Source organism: Cnephaeus nilssonii (genome assembly GCF_951640355.1).
Source record: "Cnephaeus nilssonii genome assembly, chromosome: 10".
In the NCBI taxonomy this organism is placed as follows: Eukaryota; Metazoa; Chordata; class Mammalia; order Chiroptera; family Vespertilionidae; genus Cnephaeus; species Cnephaeus nilssonii.
In genome coordinates this window covers 72,630,210-72,653,066 of record NC_137081.1, presented here as the reverse complement: position 1 = coordinate 72,653,066, position 22,857 = coordinate 72,630,210, and positions in this window count along the sequence as shown.

Sequence of the window (22,857 nt, the reverse complement as noted above, 5' to 3'; positions counted from 1 at the left end):
GTTTATCACACCTGGCAGCCCTCTAACAGCTGTAGGGTGACCTGTCAACCATGGGAAAATCCAGACTGATTACCATGAGGCGGAAAGTCTCAAATCCAATCAGCCATCCCATGAGTTACTCAGCCACCTGTACATGGCTAACATCTGTTGTTTGAAGTTTGTGATTGTTTTCTTTCAAAGCAATGCATATTTTTCATTGACCAGCGTGAAAAATGGAAGGTGATAATCAATACCGAGAAACATGATTAAGACATCTCTAATAGAAGGAAATTCCCACTGTGAATAGTGTTACTTAGAAAGTGCTCATTTGGCTTGAAGATCAACTATTTAATGTAAATAAAGATTTTTAGTAAGCAGAACAGGGGGACTACTGAAGGATAAATGAAACATAGAATGACTGATAAATATTACAAAGATGTTATAAACACGGCCTGTATCTTAGACAATTCAGTCAAAGCAAGAATTATTACACTGGTACGTAGGAAAATGAACTATTAAGGATTAACTTTGTGCTAACTGGGAATATTATTGCTTCAAAGTACACCATGATTTTCTGAGCTGACAGAGTTGATGAAGGTGACTTCTAGAAGAAGGTGATTGGAGCAGACTGGTGGTGGGGTGAGAGAAGAGAAGAGAGGTGAGCAGAGGATCTGCATTGCATGACAGCGGTAGCACCATGAAATAGTTGGTTACGTGTGTGTATGCGGAGATGGGTCTGAAGGAAACAAATGCTTTGTGCTAGAGGACAGTGGAAAGGCAATTTACATTGGGTAGGGGTGTCTGATTGCTTTGGAATTAATACAAATGAAAGGAAAGTCACCCTGAGTTCCTAAAGAAAGTAGACACTGACTAACGTGATGTGTCCAGGAAGATGAATAAGGAAAGTGTGCAGGGATGAAAGAGAGTCTGGGGCACACGTCAGAGTTGTCTTATTGAGAAGGTAACAAGTAACACATGCAAAGCACTGCCGTGTTTCTCATGTTATGTCTTTATACCTGCCTGCCAAAATACTTCCAGAATGGGAAAGATATGAGGGTACAGCTTGTTCCAAATAGGTTTGTGGTGTGGCTTGAAGCGGCATGTCAAAAGCATAAAATTTATTTGATACCTTATGTTTTACTGTAAAAATACAGCAGATTTATTTTTTCTGATCTACAATATATCCTGGCTGATTTTTGAAAATCTGAAAGTCCAAAACAAGAAAGCATTTTTTAACCCTAACCTCCTCCCCTTTTTTAAGAAGTTCTATACAATAAAATATAAATATAATCTTTTATGACTCTGCCTCACATGTCGCCAGCTACCTCACTGTGTGAACTGTAGGCTATCAACTCTTGGGGCATATTGCCATTCTTGGTAGGGAGTTATCTCAATGCATCTCCCAAGCATTGTTGAAAGGGGAAACCCCTCCTGTCTCCTAGACCTCAAACAAGTTCTAGCAATGATACCTGTAGAGCAAACAAACAATGGGAATCCACTATCACAGACTCATCCTATCTAATAAAAGCCTAATATGCAAATCGACCGAACGGCGGAACAACCTGTGGAATGACCGGTCACTATGACGTGCACTGACCACCAGGGGGAAGATGCTCAACACAGGAGCTACCCCCAGCCCACAGGCCCCAGGCCAGCCAAGACGGGTGCCAGCGGGGGACCCCCCGATCACCCTGCTGGTCGCCCCACAGATTGGCCCTGATCACTGGCCAGGCCTAGGGACTCTACCCGTGCATGAATTTCATGCACCGGGCCTCTAGTTTACAATAAACAGTGATGAGATTCAACACACAAAGGAGGGTTTATATCAAACTGAAAACCTCTTTTCTTGTTGTTATTGTTGTCATTTTTGCCTATTGTGATTTTATCCTGATTTCTAATTGGTATTGATATTTGGGTGGGCCCACGTAGTGCCCACTTCCATTTGCAAAGTGAAATGTTGTATCTGCTTTATAGGATCGTGTCCTTGTAACTTTGTGTCCTAGGCTTTCTTCCTTGGCTCCTTGTCATTCTCTGGTGACAGAGCTAATCATAATTTATTTTTCCATCAAGGTGTGAAAACCATACTATGTGTTCTTGAGCCATATATAAAAGATCAGACATCTTATTTTTCAGTTGGCATTAAGTTGATCTATGTGTATTTTCATAATCCTTGTACTTGTGTTTCTGTTTTTTTGATACAAACATCTATTTCTCCAAAAGGCATGTCTATTTACTTATTTCTGCGAGACCTTTTGAACTCCACGTTTATACCTTCTTTATTTTGAATTATGACATAAGACTGTGTGCACATTTTAGACAACACTTTTCACCTCCGAGAATTTTACATTAACTTGTAGTTTGTATAACAGTGTAGGAGAGTGAAATCATTTTCCCAAGGGTTTCTACACTGGATATCATAATTTTTATTTCTGAGCAATAATAAACAGTGTTTCTCAAAAATGTTTAATGTATATTTATTTAACAACTAGTCAGTTTCATGGGTTTATTGGTCATTTATAATTCTTTCCTATGAAATTGCTGTCCATCACCTTTGCTGCCTTTTCAAAGCAATGCTTGCCATTTCCTCATTGATTTATCAAGGCCCTACATAACTGGATCAAGGAAATTTTCCATTATATTTGTTTCAAATATTTTGTCTCTGCCTATAGCTTTTGCCCTTTGCATATGGGCAAGTTTTGTCATGTGGATATTAAGGACCTGTAGTCATTTTTTATGTCTCCTTGATTTTGGGTCTTGCTCAGATTTATGGTCCTAATTTCAGGGTATTTTTAAAGTCCTGCATTTTGTTCTAATTAATATATTTTAAAATTCTTAAATATTTAAATTCCTTTGGAATTCATGTTCAACTATACGCTAAGAAAGAGACTCACACTACACACATCCCCACACACACAATCCACATTTACAAGTAATAATAAGTCAACAAATAATCAATTGTATCAATTGTATCTTGAAAAACCCTCTTCTAGGCTCAGTCACCTTTATAACATACAAAAAGCTCATATATTCATTGTTCTGTTATTATTTATTTGTCTAGATCTGGTAGATTTCATAATATTGTAGAAGCAGATACCACTGTCTTATATTTGACTTAATGGAAACACCTTTATATTTGAATAACAAAATGATATTTGAAATTGATTTCAGATAAACAAGATTCATAATATTCAGAAATTTTTCATATACTCCATTTTTTGATAATTTTATCAAGGATATTTGCTGTATTTTGTCAAATTATTTTTCAATATTTATTATATATTCAGTTTCTTATATTTGCTAATATGATGACAAATGCTTATTTGTTTTCTTCTTCCAGCTTTATTGGGATATAATTGACATATAACATTGTATAACTCCAAGACATACAGCATGTTGATTTGATACATTTATATATTGTAAAATGTTCACCACCATCCTGTTACATAATTAACATTTCCTTTTCTTTCTTAAAATCTATTATCTCAGCAATTATTAGCTATCATCACAATACTGTACATAAAGCCCCAAAACTTGTGAATCTTAGTACTGGAAGTTTGTACCTTTTTTACTAATAGTTCCCCAAGTCCCCCACCTCCCAACCCTTGATAACCACCACTCTACTGTTTCTCTGAGTTTGAGTGTTTTAGATTCCACATATCGGTGGAATCATGTTGCATTGTCTTTCTCTCTTTGACTTACTTCCCTTAGCATAATACCTTCAAGATTCATCAAAGCTGTTGCTAATAACAGGATATCCTACTTTCTCATGGCTGAATAATATTCCATTATTTTTTTAAATTACATTTTCTTTATCTGTCAATGGACACTTAGATTATTTCCATGTCTTGTCTATTTTGAATAATGCTGCTATGACCATTGGGGTGCAGATATCTCTTCAAGATATTGATTGAATTGTCTTTGAATATACTAGTATACCAAAAAATGGGATTACTGAACTGTATAGTAGTTTTATTTTTAATTGTTTGGGAAATGTCCATATTGTTTTCTATAGTAGCTGCACCAATTTACATTCTCACCAACAGTACAAAAGGGTTCCCTTTTCTCCACACCCTAGCCAATACTTGTTATCTCATCTTTTTTAATGATGGCCATTCTAGCAAGTGTGAGATGATATATATCTCACTGTGCTTTTGATTTGCATTTCCCTGATGATTAATGCTGTCCAGCAACTTTTCATATACCTGTTGGCCATTTGTATGTCTTCTTTGGAAAACTGTCTATTCAGGTGTTCTACTTATTTTTTAATCAGTTTTGTTGGTTTTCTTTTGCAATTGAGTTGTATGAACTCTTTATATATTTGGGATATTAATCCTTTACAGGCATATAATTTGCAGGTATTTTATTCCATTCCACAGTTGCCTTTTCATTTTGTTGATTGTTTCTTTTGCTGTGCAAAATGTTTTACATTTGATGTAGTCCCACTTATTTATTCTTGCTTTTGTGCTTTTGGTATCATGTCCTGAAAATCATTTCCAAGGCTAATTTTAAGGAGCATTTTCCTTTTTTTTCCTTTTAGAGGTTTTATGTTTTCAGGTCTTATGTTTAAGTCTTTAATTCATTAATTTTTCTGAGTGGTATAGAAAAGGAATCCAATTTCACTCTTTTGCATGCAGCGATTCAATTTTCAACATTATTTATTGAAGAGACTATCCTTTCCCCATTGAGTTTTCTTACGATAATAAATGTTTGTTTTCTTATACTAACCCATCTTTGAATTGCTAGAATTGAATGTATTTGTTTACATTTTGATTTCTAATGAAGATATAGAAATATTTGTTTCAAATTTAGATTAATATTTGACTATTATTTAAAAGTTATAATTAAAAATAAATGTGTGTTTTTTTTCATGTAGCACCTGTAAAACATGGAAATTTTTTTCAGAGTAGTACCAAATTTTATGTAACTAGAAAACTTAAATGAAATAGTTACAAAGTGTGAGAATCTCTCTCTCTCTCTCTCTCTCTCTCTCTCTCTCTCTCTCTCTCTCTCTCTTCACACACACACACACACACACACACACACACAGTTAATCACAGTAGTTATGAAAGGAAACAAGGAAATTAACTGATGGGTAAATTTTGGCAAACCATAACTCCCTAAAAATTGTAAAAAGTGTGAAACTTTAGTTGGAAACATTCAGCTTAAAGAAAACAATAAGATAAACATTTTTTAAAAATTAGCTTTGTGATTGGACTATTTCTTTAAAAAAATAATAATTCAAAGTCACATTTATTTGAGATTATGTTACAGTTGCAAGCTCTATTCATTTCAGAAAAGCTTGGGTGATACTTCTTTCCCAAATGACCTTTCTTGAAGGGCTAATGCTTTGTGTCCTTGTCTTCTACCTCACCTGCTCATCCTTCTTTATAAAGCCATTTTTGCTTTAGTAGTCTGATTCTGACAAGTATTGGCACAGGCACTAATGAGACTGGACTCCAACAGTAGGTCATGAATAGAAGCAATTTTGAAGCCAGTAAAATGTGTTTCAAGGCCTGTCTTGAGATCATGATTTAGTCTCAGAGCTGGAAGATTAGCCATGTAATAGGAGGACCTGTCCCAGGGCAATTCTGGGCCAGGGGCATGATCATCCTGAACAGCAATCTGGTGTTGCTGGTAAATTGACTTGATACATTGTTCCCTTGGATCAATTCCCTTCTGCATGTAGATTTTGAACACATGAGCATGAAGGTAACACCAGACATGATCAGGCTTATATGTTGGGCTTTAATTCTGTCTCTTGAAATACAACGCCTTATTTTGAAAATTTTATCCAAAGAAGATTGAGAATATTCAAGGAATGGCAGAGGTTTAACCTTTTCAAACAGGGTATACTTTTTCTTTACTTCAATTCCCACCCCTTAATTCAAGGGTTGAAAGTGTCTCATTGTCCTCTAAGAAGAAACCATTACCAGCACACTTGTCCTATGTGTTCATTCTTGGGCTGCTGGGGATTCTGAAACTCTCATAAGTGGTCAAATTAAATGGAATAACTGTTTCCAGTCAAATATACCTTTCTTTCCTTTATCAAAAGTAATATCCAGAGAGAAGCCTTTGAGCTATCAAAACATTTTTCTATAGGCAGAGAATCTGAAGTAAAAGAATGTTTTTGCATTCCTTTGAGATATTAAATATATTCTAAATTAAACTGTTTTCTCTTTCATCTCTTTTTATTTATTTTTTTAAAATATATTTTATTGATTTTTTACAGAGAGGAAGAGAAAGGGATAGAGAGCTAGAAACATCAATGAGAGAGAAACATCGATTAGCTGCCTCTTGCACACCCCCTACTGGAGACATGCCCGCAACCAAGGTACATGCCTTGACCGGAATCGAACCTGGGATCCTTGAGTCCGCAGGCTGACGCTTTATCCACTGAGCCAAACCGGTTTCGGCCTCTTTCATCTCTTTTTATTTCTTCCTCCTCTCCTCTTTTTCTCTCTGCCTTTCTTTTTTACTCATTTATTTTTTATTTTCTTTCTTCTACTTGGTGTGCACTGTCATGCCGTTTTTTTGTTTTTTTTAGATGAGCATAGAAATTAGGAATATAGATTCTGTAATCAGGTTGCATATATTTACTTCTAACTTTGTCTAATATATATCCTGAGCAAGACATTCAAACTTTATAAATTTCAGTCTTGTGATCTCTAATATGATTATACAAATGCTATATACATACAAGATTTTTAATGAGAATTAAATAATCCAAATAAAGCAGAGTATATAGCAAGCACTCTATAGATATTGGATAATGAATTATTTTATCATTTTTAACATAAATGAAATGAAGATATATAATAAAATTATTTTAACTATTATTAATATTTCTTAAATAAATTGGGAAACATTCATATTATTTTTAATGTGCCTGAGTAGTTAAATAACAGAGAAAGGAAATAAAGAACTTGCACATAAAATTATTTGACTCCTAATATATTGATTGATTTTTGATGAAATTTTCTGTGTATTTTGTGATTGTCAGTTTAACTTCTCAAGTGAATTATAATAATAGTTATCTTAAATTTTAACTAAGTTTTTAAATTAATCTTATGAAATTGTATCAAATATCTTTTTATGATCACTAAGCCTCATTCATTGTCCTACACTCTGAATGCTATTATATATTCATTTTCTCTTTTTCCTTAGACATATTTGTCAGCTATGTCTGTCTTATTAAACTTTTGGAAGCATTAAAATTTATTTTAGTTCTTTTGATGCTTTGAATTTTCTGTTTTCTTAACTTTTGCTTTTATCTTTACTTTTATTTTTATATATTCTCTTTAATTTCACTCTCTGTGCCTTTTACCAAACATACTAACCTTAATGGATAATTTAATTTTGTTAGTTAAAGGAATAAAGACTTTAAGGCTAACAATTTTTTTTCTGCATATAGATTAGCTGATTGTCAGTGATTTACCTTTCTCAGTGTATGTCTTTTAAAAACCTAGACTTTGTTCAAAGAGAGGCCAGAATCTTACTCAAAAACTTCTGATTTAAGTAGCTCTAAGAAAGAAAGAAAGAAAGAAAGAAAGAAAGAAAGAAAGAAAGAAAGAAAGAGAAAGGAAGGAAGGAAGGAAGGAAGGAAGGAAGGAAGGAAGGAAGGAAGGAAGGAAGGAAGGAGGGAGGGAGGGAGGGAGGGAGGGAGGGAGGGAGGGAGGGAGGGAGGGAGGGAGGGAAGGAAGGAAGGAAGGAAGGAAGGAAGGAAGGAAGGAAGGAAGGAAGGAAGGAAGGAAGGAAGGAAAGGGCTACAAAAGCTATCCTGGAAAGATTAGAATTAGAGTGGCCAGTACCCTGGTGGAGTACAGCCACCAATAGTGACATTTCCCAAAACCCATCCCCTATACCTCAATAAAAACAAAGTTATAAGGAAAAAAATGCCTTCTCAAAAGACAAACAAAAAACAGCTACATTAAAAATATAATGGTTGACTACAATAAAATACCTATATATTTGAGTTTAATAATTTCAATTATTTTCCTCATTAATTTTAATTTCAGTTGATATTTTTATCTAATAATAACTTTAACAATTATTTTAAGTAGTTAAAATTTTATTTTTATTTCTCTTTGTTGTAATTTGTCTTTCATCTTTCTGTTATTGCTTTTCAGTTTATTACTTTTGTCCAGAGAATGGAGCCAAAATCACTTTAACTATATTTAGAAATTATTTACATTTTCTTCAGATCCAAACATAAAATCATTTAATTTTTTAAGTTTTTAAAAAAATTCTTGCAAATAAAAAATATAGAATATGTTAGTTATGTTATTCAAATAATTTTATACTAATTCAAATGATACCTTCTTGATCTTCCAAATTCTAGAGTAATTTATTAATATTCTTCACTATGATCATGGCATTCACATTTTTTATATTTATAAAATTTTGTCTTATGCCTCTTACAGCTTGTTATTACATAAGTATAGTTGATCTTTTCATTGTTTCTTGCTTTCATGGTCAAGAAATATTTTTTGTCAATCTAATACTTTTGACCTAAATTTCTACTTAATGAATATGTACTACTATTTGCTTAATACATTGATACATCTTTGCTGTTTATCCTATTACTTAAGTGTAACTGGACGTTGTTTTTTACTTTGACTTTTAAGAGGAGTATTAACCCATACACAATTATCATGAGAACTGATACATTTGGTTTTATTTTAAAATCTCTTACACTTTTATTTTTACCAATAATTTTAGTTCATAATTTCCAAAATTATTGGACTTGATTGGTGCTTCTTTCTATGAATTAAACCAAGAAAATATGTATTTGTGTAGTTTGTCAATTCAATTGAAAGATAGATAGATTGAATGTTGAAATTTAGAGCATCCTTTTTCTTTTCAGGTTAAAGTTGTTCAAGGTGAAGGCACTTTTTCTAGTAGATCTTCCAACAATGAGTCTGAATGGTGAGTGAAAAACATCAAGACATTGAACTTTGATGCTAGAGTGAAAGTCAGATGTCAGATGGCTACCTAGCTCTTCATAGAATATGTTTTCTCAAATAATGCTAATATATGATCATGTAGAATTTTACATTTTGGTTGTATTTTGTATATATAAGTTGTTATGTTTTAATCCTCACACAAGGATTTGTTTATTCATTTTAGAGAGAGAGGAATGGGGAGAGAGAGAGAGACATCAATGTGAGAGATAAATATCAATCGGTTGCCTCCCATACAAACCTTGATATGGGATCAAACCCACAAACTAGGTATGTGCCCTCACCAAGAATCGAACCCACAACCTTTTGATCTACAGGACGACATTCCAATTAACTGAGACACCTGGCCAGGGTTCTTTATATAAGTTTCTTTAAAAGTATTACAAAATCTATGAATATTTAAACACTATGAAATCACCAAAAATATTATCTTATTAAATATATTTAGCCCAGCCAGTGTAGCTCAGCGGATGAGCATTGACCCAGGAACCAAGAGGCTGCCGGTTCCATTTCTGGTCAGAGTAACATGCCCAGGTTGCAGGCTGGACCCCATGGCAGGTGCATGGGAAGGTTGCAGGAGGCAGCCAATCAATTTTGTTTCTCTCTCACCAATGCTTCTATCTCTATCCCTTTATCTTCCTCTATCTCTAAAAAAATCGATAAAAACATATTTAAAAAACATATTTTATATCTATATCTATATCTATATCTATATCTATATCTATATCTATATCTATATCTATATCTATACCTATACCTATACCTATATCTATATCTATATCTATATCGATAGATGATAGATAGATAGATAGATAGATAGATAGATAGATAGATAGATAGCTTTGGCCAGGTAGCTCAGTTGGTTGGAATGTCATCCTGTACGCCAAAAGGTTGTAGGTCTGATCCCCCAGTCAGGAGCATATGAGAAGCAACTGATGGATGTGTTGAACACTGACTGTGGTAAGACCAAAGATGTAAGATTAGTCCATAGAGAGGACAGGGACCAACTCTAAATATCATGAGGAGTTTGACTTTTAGAATGTAAACAATAGGGAATTAGCAGAAAATCATTAAGCATAGGAATAGCATGACCAGATAGAGTTTGAAAGAGGGAGGAGAGAGGAAGAAGCTCACTAACTATATCCTTGAAGATTAATGTACTGAGGAAGGGATGGAATATAATGATAGTTGGCAATGAAAGGAGTTTTTTTAAGATATGAAAAACATTTCTTTAAGTTAAAACACATATGATTTATTTGTTGCTTAGATATCAGGGAAGAAGGAGAGGCAGGAATTCAAATAAATTTAATACCCTACTTAAAATTATTTCTTAATATTTAGAACAACCTTGAGAAATATATATTATTATTATCCTCACTTTTATGAGAGAAGATTCTGAATCTAAGGGCATTTAGGTAAATTGCTCTAGTCCACATTGATTTTAAGTGTCAAAGGTCCGAGTATCCTGGTTTATCTGTCTGCAGAATTGGTGTCAAAAATCTCATTGCTACAGAGGTAGCTTGGACTCTGAGTGCATGGCAATTTCTTAACCAATATGAGAAGTAAAGGAGACAGACATGTTTGATAATATAAGGAGGAGAAGGATATGTACTCCTGTAAATAAATAACTCTCATATAGCTACAAAATTTTTGTGAGCTTTTTTTTTTTTATCTTTTTAAAAGCATATGAAAGGCTAGCTGACCTTCCCTTTTATAGAGTTGAAATAGTAGGAAGCTGAAGGGTAGAATGGGTATAAACATATCAGGTCTATTTGTTCTTCTGAAATAAACTCTCTTCATTATATGAGTTATCATTATCATAAGTTTATAGTTGTGAACACTTTCTACTCATCCTTTGACTAGAGTTAATTTATAAAAATTAGAAATGATTGCCTTCCAAATCATAGCCACTGTGATGAAATAGGCAATCAATTTTTTTTTTTTTAGAAAATGGGAAAATCTTAAACTAAGTTGACAAAATATATAAAGGATTTTTATTAATTTCTCAAATAAAAAATTAACTATAATAATATACAAGAAGTTATAATTGCATCACTTTGGGCTATATTGAATTAAATAAAATCATTTTAGTATTTAGCTTGAAGCTGATAATTCATTTTTAAGGATTTACAATTTATGACATAAAAGTGTTTAATATTTATAATACTCATAAGTAATAATGACGCTTATTCCCCCCTGCTTTTTTGCTAGTTTCATTTAAAAGGTACTTTGCTATAAAAGAAAGTGCACTTTTGGACCTTTTGCCAATGTAATTAATATCATTGGACTTAAATGCATGAACAAGCTCAAATTGATAGAGCTTATACTATGAAAGATGGGAAATTTTTATCAGCTACTTCTTTTGGTGAAAAAAAAAATCAAGAGTTATGAGTTAAGTGTTCCCATGTAAATATATTTATCAAAGGGCAGGGCCCAATTTGAAATGGATCTTCTGCCTTTGATATAAGCAATTAAAAAGATAAAACAAAGCACCAAAGATATGTGGTGGACATTTTCTTTGATTAATGTGTTAGTCTTCAAAATTATCATAAAACTGTAATGGTTTCTGATTAAAAAGAACATATTTAAGCACATTAAAATTACAAACTCTACCAACCTAGTACAACTATTTAACAATTCTATCTTCAATATTTTGTTCATTTGCCTATATTTGATATCATCATAGTTATTACACACATATATATATATATATATATATATATATATATATATATATATATATATATAAAGCCTAAGCAACGATTCAACCGTTCTACTGGTCGACCAGTAGCTATGATGCACACTATGATGCACACTGATCACCGGGGGCCAGACGCTCAATGCATAGGCATGGAAACATGGAATAGACTCATGAATTTCAGAAGGAAGGGGAGAGGGAGGAAGAGATTAACCAAAGATCTTATAAGCATGCTAGAGGCCCGGTGCACAGATCTGTGCACCGGTGGAGTCCCTCAGCCTTGCCTGTGCCCTCTCATAACCAAGGACCCCTCAGGGAGAGTCAGTCAGAGAGCCAGTTTCAGCCTGATCCCCACAGGCCAGGCCAAGGGACCCCACCGATGCACAAATCCATACACTGGACCTCTAGTGATTTGATAATTCAATATTTTCTACTACATTATAAAATTTCTCACATTTTTCATATATTTTAAATTCCTTTTAATACATATTTAATCAAAAAGAAGCAACATTTTTAGGAGAGAAAAAATAGCTAAGTTATAAGAAAAGTTGTAAGATTTATTGTTGTTGTTTAAAAATAGTTTTAATCAATGATACCACTTTAATCCAGTTGCTGGACCAACATAGTTATAATTGGCTTCTCTTGTTTTGCCAGAGAACAATGATTAACGATTAAACTTTGACCTAGTGAAAACAACCTTGTTCAACCTTCATATCACTTTCACTCCCTATTCCCATGAAATTTTAAATGTCCTAGCCCCAAATTATCTTAAAAGTCCTAGCCCAACATTAGTTTTTCTCTAAATCATTTTCAACATATGTCCTGTATAATGATATGCAAGTTATATAAGGTAGGCTTGAGCACATATTAAATAATTTTGTATTTACCTAAGAGAACAAATATGCATTATTCATGAAAACTTCTTGATGAATTACTACAGAAATAGATACAGTTCCTAGATATATGTAAAATCATAAAATACTTCACATGTCTGCACACAATTATGAAAGCACTCACTACTTGCTTCCCCAGACCTCTCACCACACACACACACACATACCTTCCATCTTTTGTGTGTGTGTATGAAAGACTCTCATTTGTTCTTTTCTGTCTGAAAATGGCTGGGTTGCTTGGAACAGTCCAAGTTATTATAGTTCATCTATCTTCTCAGCACATTTGAGTATCCTTATGCAGAGTTTGAGAAACTGTGGCCCAGATGAAATCTGCAGATGGAAATCTCTCATTAAATCTCATTTAAATTAATTTTTAATTTAATATCATTTTATATTCATTAAGATTTACATAATAAATTAGACCCAAGCGACCAACTTAATATTATTTCCAGTGCTATAACAATGACCCCCCCGCACCCACATACATTGCCATCAAATGTGTTCCCAAACCCCTCAATTTTCTCATGTCATTTTCTAAAACAGATGGTCACACTTGGGGAGTAGTGATATTCATTATTCATTCTAGACAGGGTAGCAAAGCATTTTCTAAATACTTAGCATTTTTTCAAAGTAGCTTGGGAAACACAAAGATGAGATCAGTAAAATAAAACACCAGGTCTACAAAAAGGAAGTATTTCTGATATTCACACAAACACACAAAAGCAAGTTTAATGCATGCTAGTGAGAAAGTGTATAAAACCTGGCTTTAGCCCTTCCTTTAATATTTATCACTGCATTATGTGATGCACTAATACCATGTGTGGTTATCATTCACTAACTCTATATATCCAGTAGTTGGGTAAGTGGGAAGATCTACTATATTCTTCAGATTTTTACTGTCCCATCAGTTTATTCATCTGCTCTCATTTCAGGCTCTCAAATTCACTTCTAGCATACAGTTATGCACTGAATAGCAAAGTTTCAGTTAATGACAGACCACATATATGATTGGTCCCAAAAATTCTGATGGAGCTTAAAAAATCATATCACCTTGTAATTCATATTGTCAGAGCCATCCTAATCATAGCACAAAGGCGGTGAAATTCAACAAGGCTGCGATTGAGATGGCAAACAATTTTAACCTGGGTGTGGATGAAGAGGACATTGAGGAGCTCTTGATTCTTGTTTCCTGAGGAATTGACTAAAGAGGAATTGTTGGGAATGGAACATAAATACATAACTGAAGAGGGGGTAAGAGAAAAGGAATCTCTAGGAGAAGCATAACTCTTGAAAAAATTCACAGTAAAGGCTTCAGCAGAAACTTTTGGGAAACCTCAACAAACTCCTTAACACGTTTGAAAACTGAAAGGTTTTCATGGATAGAGAAGAATGTCCATGGTGCATTATCTGCTTACAAGCAAATCTGTGATGTAAAACAAACAAATAATAACCAAGCAAACCACCATGAATGTATTTCTGAAAAGAGTGTAAGAGTGACACCTTCTCAAGAAGGACTTCAGGCTGTTCTTTAGGATGTATTTCAGAAGGAGACATTGTTACCTTAGGACAGTGATCGGCAAACTCATTAGTCAACAGAGCCAAATATCAACAGTACAACGATTGAAATTTCTTTTGAGAGCCAAATTTTTGAAACTTAAACTATATAGGTAGGTACATTGTTATTAACTTAATTAGGGTCCTCCTAAGCTGGCCTTTGCTAAAAACTCAAGGGGCCAAAGAGCCGCATGTGGCTCGTGAGCCACAGTTTGCCGACCAATGCCTTAGGAGATAACAGCTCCATGCCTGTTATTGCCCCTGAAGACCATCCAGTGGAACAAGATATGGAGGTTGAAAGTAGTGATGTTTATGATCTGCCCCTGCATGTGTTTGTGTCTTAGTTTTTAACAGAAAATTTAAAAAGAACAAAAAAAAATTTAAACTATTGAAGTAGAGAAAAGCTTGTAGAATAAGGCTGTAAATAAAGTACAGTGTTTGTGTTTTTCTAAAATATATTTGTATTGATTTCAGAGAGGAAGGGGGAGGGAGAGAGAGAGATAGAAACATCAATGATGAGAGAGAATCATTTATCAGCTGCCTCCTGCCTGCCCTGCACCGGGGACCAAGTCCACAAGCCAAGCATATGCCCTGGCCAGGAATAGAATCATGACCTCCTGGTTCATAGGTCAATGCTCTACGGCTGAGCTACACTGGCTGGGCCAATGTTTGTGTTTTAATCTAAGTGCTATTACAAAAGGGTCAAAAAGTTAAAACATTGAAGAGTTTATAAAGTAAGAAATTTACCGTAAGCTAAGGTTAACTTATTGAAGAAAGAAAAACTATTTTTTAAATAAATTTGCTGCAGCTTAAGTATAGAGCATTTATAAAGTCTACAGTAGTGGACAGTAATGTCCCAGGCTACTTCCATGGTAAGCACCCTATGCAGGTGTACCATTTTTTATCTTTGATACCTTATTTTTACACTATATTTTCAATATTTAGATCACAAATTCTTACCCTTGTGATATAATTGCCTACAGTTTTCAATACAGTAACATGTTCAATGGGTTTGTACCTAGGAGCAATAGGCTATATAATATAGCCTCGGTGTGTAGCAGGCTTGTGTAAACGACTCTATTATGTCGCACAATGAAATCACCTAACGACATTTACCAGTGTGCATCCCTGTCTTAAGCAGCAAATGTTTGCAGAGGGAAGTGTATCTGACTTTCAGAGTTTCAAATGGTGGTCTAGCTATCATACTACCTTGTGGTTTGTGCCTCAAGTCTCTTGCTCCAGGTACTTGCCTAGATTCTGGCTTCCTTGCTGTCCTCTGCTTTCCAATTTTTGTGAATTCCTAATCCTTTATTTGATGGTTTTCACCTACATCTTTAATTTGCTCCTAAGTTACTGTGGTCTCACTGTACTCACTCTCTTCCTCCTGCAGAACAGTCCCCCTCAACAACAAACCATCCAGCACAAAGCATCAACAGAATGCTGAAGTTCAAAGACTTGCTTCAGCTTATACAACAACAGAGTTTTGGAGGAGAAATATAGTCACTTTTTCTTCTCTTTCTGTATGTCTTAGTTCCAGTGCTGCTTTTGTGTTTAATTTCAATTTAATTTCTGCATATTTTCTCTTATAGCAGAGAGAAAAATTAAGAGTATTTTTCTGCCATTGGTTGAGTAAAGATAGCAGTAAGATTTACAAGGAAAAGGAAATAAGATTAAAAATCTCTAAGATACAAAGACCTGGACAATTAAACCTACTGTTACTCCCAAGTGATAAATTCAATTGAAATTCATTAAATATTGAGCTTACCTAAATTATCATATTTTAATATTTTATATTGATTCTACAAAGCCTATCAGAAGGTGTTATTCCCATTTTACAGATGAGGGAACAGAGAATTTAAGTGACTTGCCGTTGTTAATATGAGTGATGCATAGAAGAGTTAGAATTTGAACTTTGATCTGACTTTTATGCCTTCATCTAACACTTCACAGAAACAGGCTAATGGAAATCATCAAGCTTTCACTGTTGAGTGAAATGATTTTATTTTACTGTGTCACAACTAAGATTTTTGTTGGTAGTAAGGGTTGCTCTTCACTGACCTGGGGAGGAATAGGGTAATATGGATTGGCTGCCTGGAAAGCCCAAAAACTGTTCTTTATCTCAAGGGACTGTACAATTTTAGTAGAACATCTAAGGGGAAATAAGCCTCATGATGCGAGGCTTTTAATAGAGAGGCAAATTACTTGGTTTTATATTCATAGAACAGTCTGAAGAGTCATGTGACCCAGAGATCTCCATATAATAACAGCAAAGAGGGGATTTTTGTTTTTCATTTTAGGGCTTTCTAATAATTTTTTTTTTTAAAGTAGCCTTGAAAGTAACTGAGCTCTTGTTAGTCTAAATTTGACTATTATTTTTAAAATAAAATTAATAACATGAAATGAACGCAAAAGGAATCACCGATCTGCTTTGGGTTGTGATATCACTCTACTCTTTTCCTTATGAAACAGGGAGGGTTGGGATGAGAGAAGTGAGAAATAGTCTGTGAGTGTCGTGTCTGCCTGCCAGCCTGGTTTCATCTCATGGATCTCAGGTTCCTTATACTTGTTTCAGGCTGACTCCTCCATGGCACCATCTGTAGGTGACCAGGTTGTGCTTGAGAGCTTTACAACCAGTCCCTGAGAGGATTTTGCTCACACCCTTGTGCAAAGTCTAATCTTATGTAAAACCTGGTAATTTACAGATTTATGGGGGATATTTTTTTCTTCCCCCTCAAATACACTGTGTAAAACCCTGCCTGCTTTATGAATTAATGAGAATAGCTGTAGAGGGCTGTAATGCTGGGTACCTCTGTCTCTAACATGGTACCCTCTTTGTTTTAATTTTCATGTCCTTTGCTAGCTGTGTCCTGGAATACTGGGGCAAAGATCACTTTCTTCTTCTTTTGATAGCAGATACTTCCATGTCAGAATAAATCACTCCTCAGATACAGTAGACTGATATTTAACAATATCCCATGTGCTATGCATTAGGCAATAATGACACACCAAAATATGGATCTGTATCATTTTTTAAATTTTATTTTTATTTTTTAAAAAATATTTTTATTGATTTCAGGGAGGAAGGGAGTCCACAAATCTTTTTTTATTGTTTGTTTCCTTTCCTTTTATATTCTACTAGAGGCCTAGTGCATAGAGTTGTGCACGGGTGGGGTCCCTCAGCCTGACCTGCACCCTCTAGCAATCTGGGATCCCTTGGGGGATGTTGGAATACTGGGTTTTGGCCCAATCCCCACAGGCCAGGCTTGTAGCAGTGCCCAAGTGGCAGGCGGCAGGGGAGGAGCCCCAACTGGGGCCAGGTGCAACTCCGCTGCCACTCATCCTGGCCTTCACAGCTGAACTCGCCAGCCGTCAGCCGGCTTCTGACTGAGCAGTGCTCCCGCTGTGGGAGTGCACTGACTACTGGGGGGAAGCTCCTGCATTGAGCGTCTGTCCCCTGGTGGTCAGTGTGCATCATAGCAACCAGTCATTCGGTCGTAACAGTCGCTTAGGCTTTTATATATATATAGAGAGAGATTCTGTTCTGCTGTGTTCCATTCTGTCCCATTCCATTCCAACTTATTCTATTTTATTTCATGTTTTAAAAGATGGTAATAGAATTACTTAGCTAAATTGATGTTGTGACCCAAAAATGGGTTGGGGGGGGGGAAATCAATTGATTCATATACTTTGTTATCTTTAAAGCAGCAGTGAAAGGTTGATATCCTTTTTTGTTGCTAGCAATCTTTTTAAGATAGTATTATTTAAATAGAATTCACATGCCACAAAACTCACTCATTTAAAATGTGCAATTCAATGGTTTTAGTATAATCACTGAGTTGTGCAACCATTACCACAATTTAATTTTATAACATTTTCATCATCTCCAAAAGAAATCCTATGCCCATTAACAGTCATTCCCTATCTAACTGCCTTCCCTTTCCAAGCCTGGATAACCACTAATTTAGTTTCTGTCTCTACAAATTGTTCTCTTCTGGACATTACTTATATAAATAAAATTAAATAATATATATTCTTTTTTACTGTGTTTTTTTTTTCATGTAGATTAATGTTTCCAAGCTTTAATCTTGTTGTATCATATATTGGTGCCCTATTTCTTTTTATTTTTTAAGTAATACTCTATTCTACTGATATACCATATCTGGTTTATGCATTAAGCAGTTGATGGAACATTAGTTGTTTTCAAATTGGGGCTATTATAATAAATAATTCTCTATGAACAATCATGTGCTCTCTTGAGTGCAAACATGTGTTATTTCTCTTGAGTTTATACCTGCTAGAAAAATCACCAGGTCATATAGTAACTCTGTGTTTAACATTTTGAATAACTGCCAGACTATTATCCAAGGTGGCCCATTCATCAGCAATGTATGAGGGTTCTAGTTTCTACACATTTTTAAATCCTCACCTGAGGATATGTTTATTTCATTTTTATTGCTTTTTAGAGAGAGAGAGAGAGAGAGAGAGAGAGAGATTGGTTGCCTTCCCTATGTACCCTGACTGAGTGATTGAACCCAAAACCTTTTGGTGTATAAGATGAAACTCCAACCAACCAAGCCACCTGCCCAGGGTGAGTTTCTCTACAGTTTTGTCAACCTTATTATTGGCTGTCTCCCTTATTATCACCATCTGCATGATTGTAGAGTTGTATATCATTATAGTTTTAATTTGAATTTTCCTAACAGCTAAACATCTTTTTTCATATTTTCATGTGATTATGGCCATTGAGCTATCTTTAGAGAAATGGCTATGTAGTTGCATACCCTATTCTTAAATACCCATTTGTATTTTCATTATTGAGTTATAAGAGTTATTTACATATTATCAGACATATAATTTGCTAATATTTTCTCGGTTTCTATTGATTGTCTTTTCCCTTTTTTAAGGTTGTCAATTGCAGCACAAAGGGTTTTCACTTTTGATAATATCTAATTTATCTGCTTTTCCTTTTTTATTTGTGCTTTTGGTGTCATATCTAACAAATAATTGCCTAATAAAAGGTTACAAAGATTTAGTCATATATTTTCTTCTATAGGTTTTATAGTTTTAACTCTTATATTTATATTTATTATTAATTTGATATAATTTTTGTGGCTAGTACCTTTTTAAATCAAGTTCACTAATAGAGGGTCTAAAATAAGTAGAGAATAGGTTGGTGGCATTAAATAATCTAACAGATAATAGTAGTAGAAATAAACAGAAATAAATAGAAGAAGCAAGGGCATACACATATGATAAATAAATTTTGGTAAATTACTTAGATATGTCCAATGGAATAGAATAGAATACAGCTTATAATCAAGTGGAGAAAATGAGGTTAAAATAGGTTTTCCTGTTCAGAAAGAGTGTAGCTGAGGGAAATGATCTATGCTTCCAGGTAATCAGGCCTGACCTCCCTCAAAAGGCAGGTACGTCTTCAAGTGTTGAGCAGAATATGTGGATTTGACTGCAATGTGTTAAACATAAATAACTGCTTCTTAGCTGTATGCCAATTTCTAGCTCTGAGCTATCACTATCCTTAATCCCCACCAGTTTTATGGTTGATAGACCCTTTTCTTTACATCATATCACTGGCTTGCAAATCCGAAATCTCCTGGCTTTTTAGTAGTTTTTAAGTAGAAGTCTTCAAACTTAAGAAGTTGAACATTCTCACTTTCAAATGTATCAATTAATTCTCCCTTCTTGTTAATAGATGAGTTGACAAGTGACAGGAAAACTGTGTTCTCCTTGTATTGAATGAGTCACCAAAAACAAATTACTCAGGGGACGCTTCCACCCCTCTCATATTCTGATATAACACAAATGCTGCCAGAGTCCTCAGCCCAAGTGCTGTTGAGGTGGAATACTCACAGTCTATCAAACATGATAGTCCTTGGATCAGTACTGAGTGGCATTGCCTTGTCAGAGCGTCCCGAGCTGTGACCCGATTAAAATGAAAAGCCTAATGAACAGATTCTAGGCAGCAGCTTCTTCATTATTCTTTCCCCCACGAAAACATCATGGGCAGCATCTAGTGTCAGAAACAAATCAGTTCTGACTAAACACTTTTGCAGCCATAAAACTTGCTGCAAAACGGCTCAGAGAAATCCATTTTTAAACAGCTGACAGTAATGATGTATAGAGAGAGAGCAAAAAGCTGTATTTTGCCAATCTCAGTATGCTATATTTTCTGGTGAAATCTTTTTGAAAGGAAAACTTGTGCATCAAACTTGCTTTTAAGGGGAAAAAAATGGCCCCTCCGCAGTATGACCTGCCCTTAGAGTGATATTTTCTCGCTTAAGAGCTTGAAGTCTTAAGGTAAAATGCAATTATGTACCATTAGCACATTTTTGTTAGTAATAAACATCCAAAAATGTGACCTTATATTTTACTGCACAAAGCTTGATTAATTAACTTGCCATGTGGCTTACTTCTGGTGTTCTTAAAATATACAACAAAAAGTGTGAATGCAGAAAGAGGCAGAGCGTTATAAATTTTTCTTAGAAACAAAAACAAAACAAACACTTCATGTGTTGGGTACCAATGCACAAGATGAAAAGATGGCTGAGAGTATATCTGAAAATATGGAAATAATTTCATATTTGCCTAATGTAAATTAAGTTTATCAAGAGTAGACAAATGAATTTAACATTAGCTAAAATTATAGTAATAATTGTGGTAGTTGAGCAATATGTTTTAGTAAATCCACCATGTAATATTGCAGAACACAAAACAATTCCCACATATATATATATAGGGCTTAATTTAAAATGAATTACAGATATTTCTATATTATTTAATAATTATCTGTCTATACAAATTATGTATTGAGAATGAAATTATTAATGCTTGGTGGCAGGGTATGCCTTCACTTATAAGCCTAAAAAGTATGTAGAAGTATGTGTCATTGATGAAAGAGCATGAGTTCAGGGGTCATGGAGACCTAAAATCAAATCTGATTGCTAGTGTTTTCTATGTGTGTTATCTTAGACATGCTAGTTAACCTCTTTATATATTCATATCCTCATATATCCAAGAGAAAGAATGTGTACTATGTAAAGTTGTCTTGAGGTTTCATTTTAGTGTATGTAAATAAAATAAATGTCGGATATGAGGTGCTATTTTTTTTTTTAGTATGTGTTTATGGTATTCATATATAATAATCCCAAATTGGGGCACAAGGTCCAACAAATGGTCCAATAAAAGGATGGCTGGGCTGGAAAATCTTGGTCACCTAATTGTTCCATATGTTCCATATGTGCTACAGTTCAACAAGTTATGAAATCAAGTAGTATTTCAAATAATTCTAAAAAATAGCTACTGTACTCATATACTAATAATGTCAGCAAAAATGTTTTCATTGTGGGTTATTGTTACAGATTTACTGTAAAATGAGGTGAAGACTTTTGCATAAATGTAAGTGTCTTGGCAGCAGGGCAGGTGGAAAAGATATGTTGTTCAGAGGGTGGGAAACACAACATCTACCCCATCTGTTACCAACTGGAGATAAAATTTGGGGGAGAGTTGCCAAAGATTCTTTCTTTATCATTCAAGTCTAGAGCTCAGGAGATAATTCCTGGGATCCTTAACCAAAAAATTCCTGGGAAGGCCAAAAAAATAGGAGATTTTTCTAGAGATTTGAAACTACTTCATCCTAGAAGACTATTTTGAGTTCACCTGGATGTTAAACTTTGGACTTTTCCATATACACTGTTTAAATTTTTGTTTTAGTCTGTATCACTATAAGCAGTTCTTGTATGTCTATATATTTCTTGTGTTATTTTGTTCTTTAAATGTTAGTCCTTTTAAAACCTTGATTTCAACTTATTTTATTTATTGATAAGTAGGTTTAGCCTTTTTATCTCATTCCCCTTTTCTTCTCCCTTTTAGATTTCTTTCATATCCTATATAATAATAAGGTAATATGCAAATTGACCCTCACACCTTCACGTCACAAGATAGCTGCCCCCACATTGTCACAATATGGCCACCACAAGATGGCCACCCCCTCATCATCACAAGATGGCCACCACAAGATGGCCACCCCCACGTCATCACAAGATAGCCACCACAAGATGGCCACCCCCACATTGTCACAAGATGGCCACTCCCACATGATGGCCAGAAGGGGAGGGCAGTTGGGGGCGACCAGGCCTGCAGGGGAGGGCAGTTGGGGGCAACCAGGCCTATAGGGGAGGGCAGTTGGGGGTGATTGGGCAGTTAGGGGGCTATCAGGCTGGCAGGCAGAGTGGTTAGGGGCAATCATGCAGCCAGGCAGGCAAGTGATTAGGAGCCAGCAGTCCTGGATTGTGAGAGGAATGTTCGATTGCCTGGATCGGGCCTAAACAGGCTGTTGGACATCCCCTGAGGGGTACAAGATTGGATAGGGTGCAGGCTGGGCTGAGGGACAACCCCTCAGTGCACGAATTTCGTGCACTGGGCCTCTAGTTATATTATATTGTTCTTAACATTATAAAATTATTCTAGCTAATTAACTTTCTATATAAAATTTTCTTTTAACTAATTTTCTTTTTACTTTGTCTATTTTATTTTATTTTTTGGTATTGCTTTTTACATTTTAAAATAACAAGGCAAGAAGAATAGCTGGGCCTGTTTAGTTTAGCTCTAAGAGCTAAAACATGCCTTGAACATTTATTTTTCCTTCTTCCGTTTATTGGATTGGAATTGACAGGACTCAACCAAAAGATCACCCTATAAGATTTGTTTAAAAGTTTCAGAATTCTTATGGATTAAACATTTAGTCATTTATCCCACA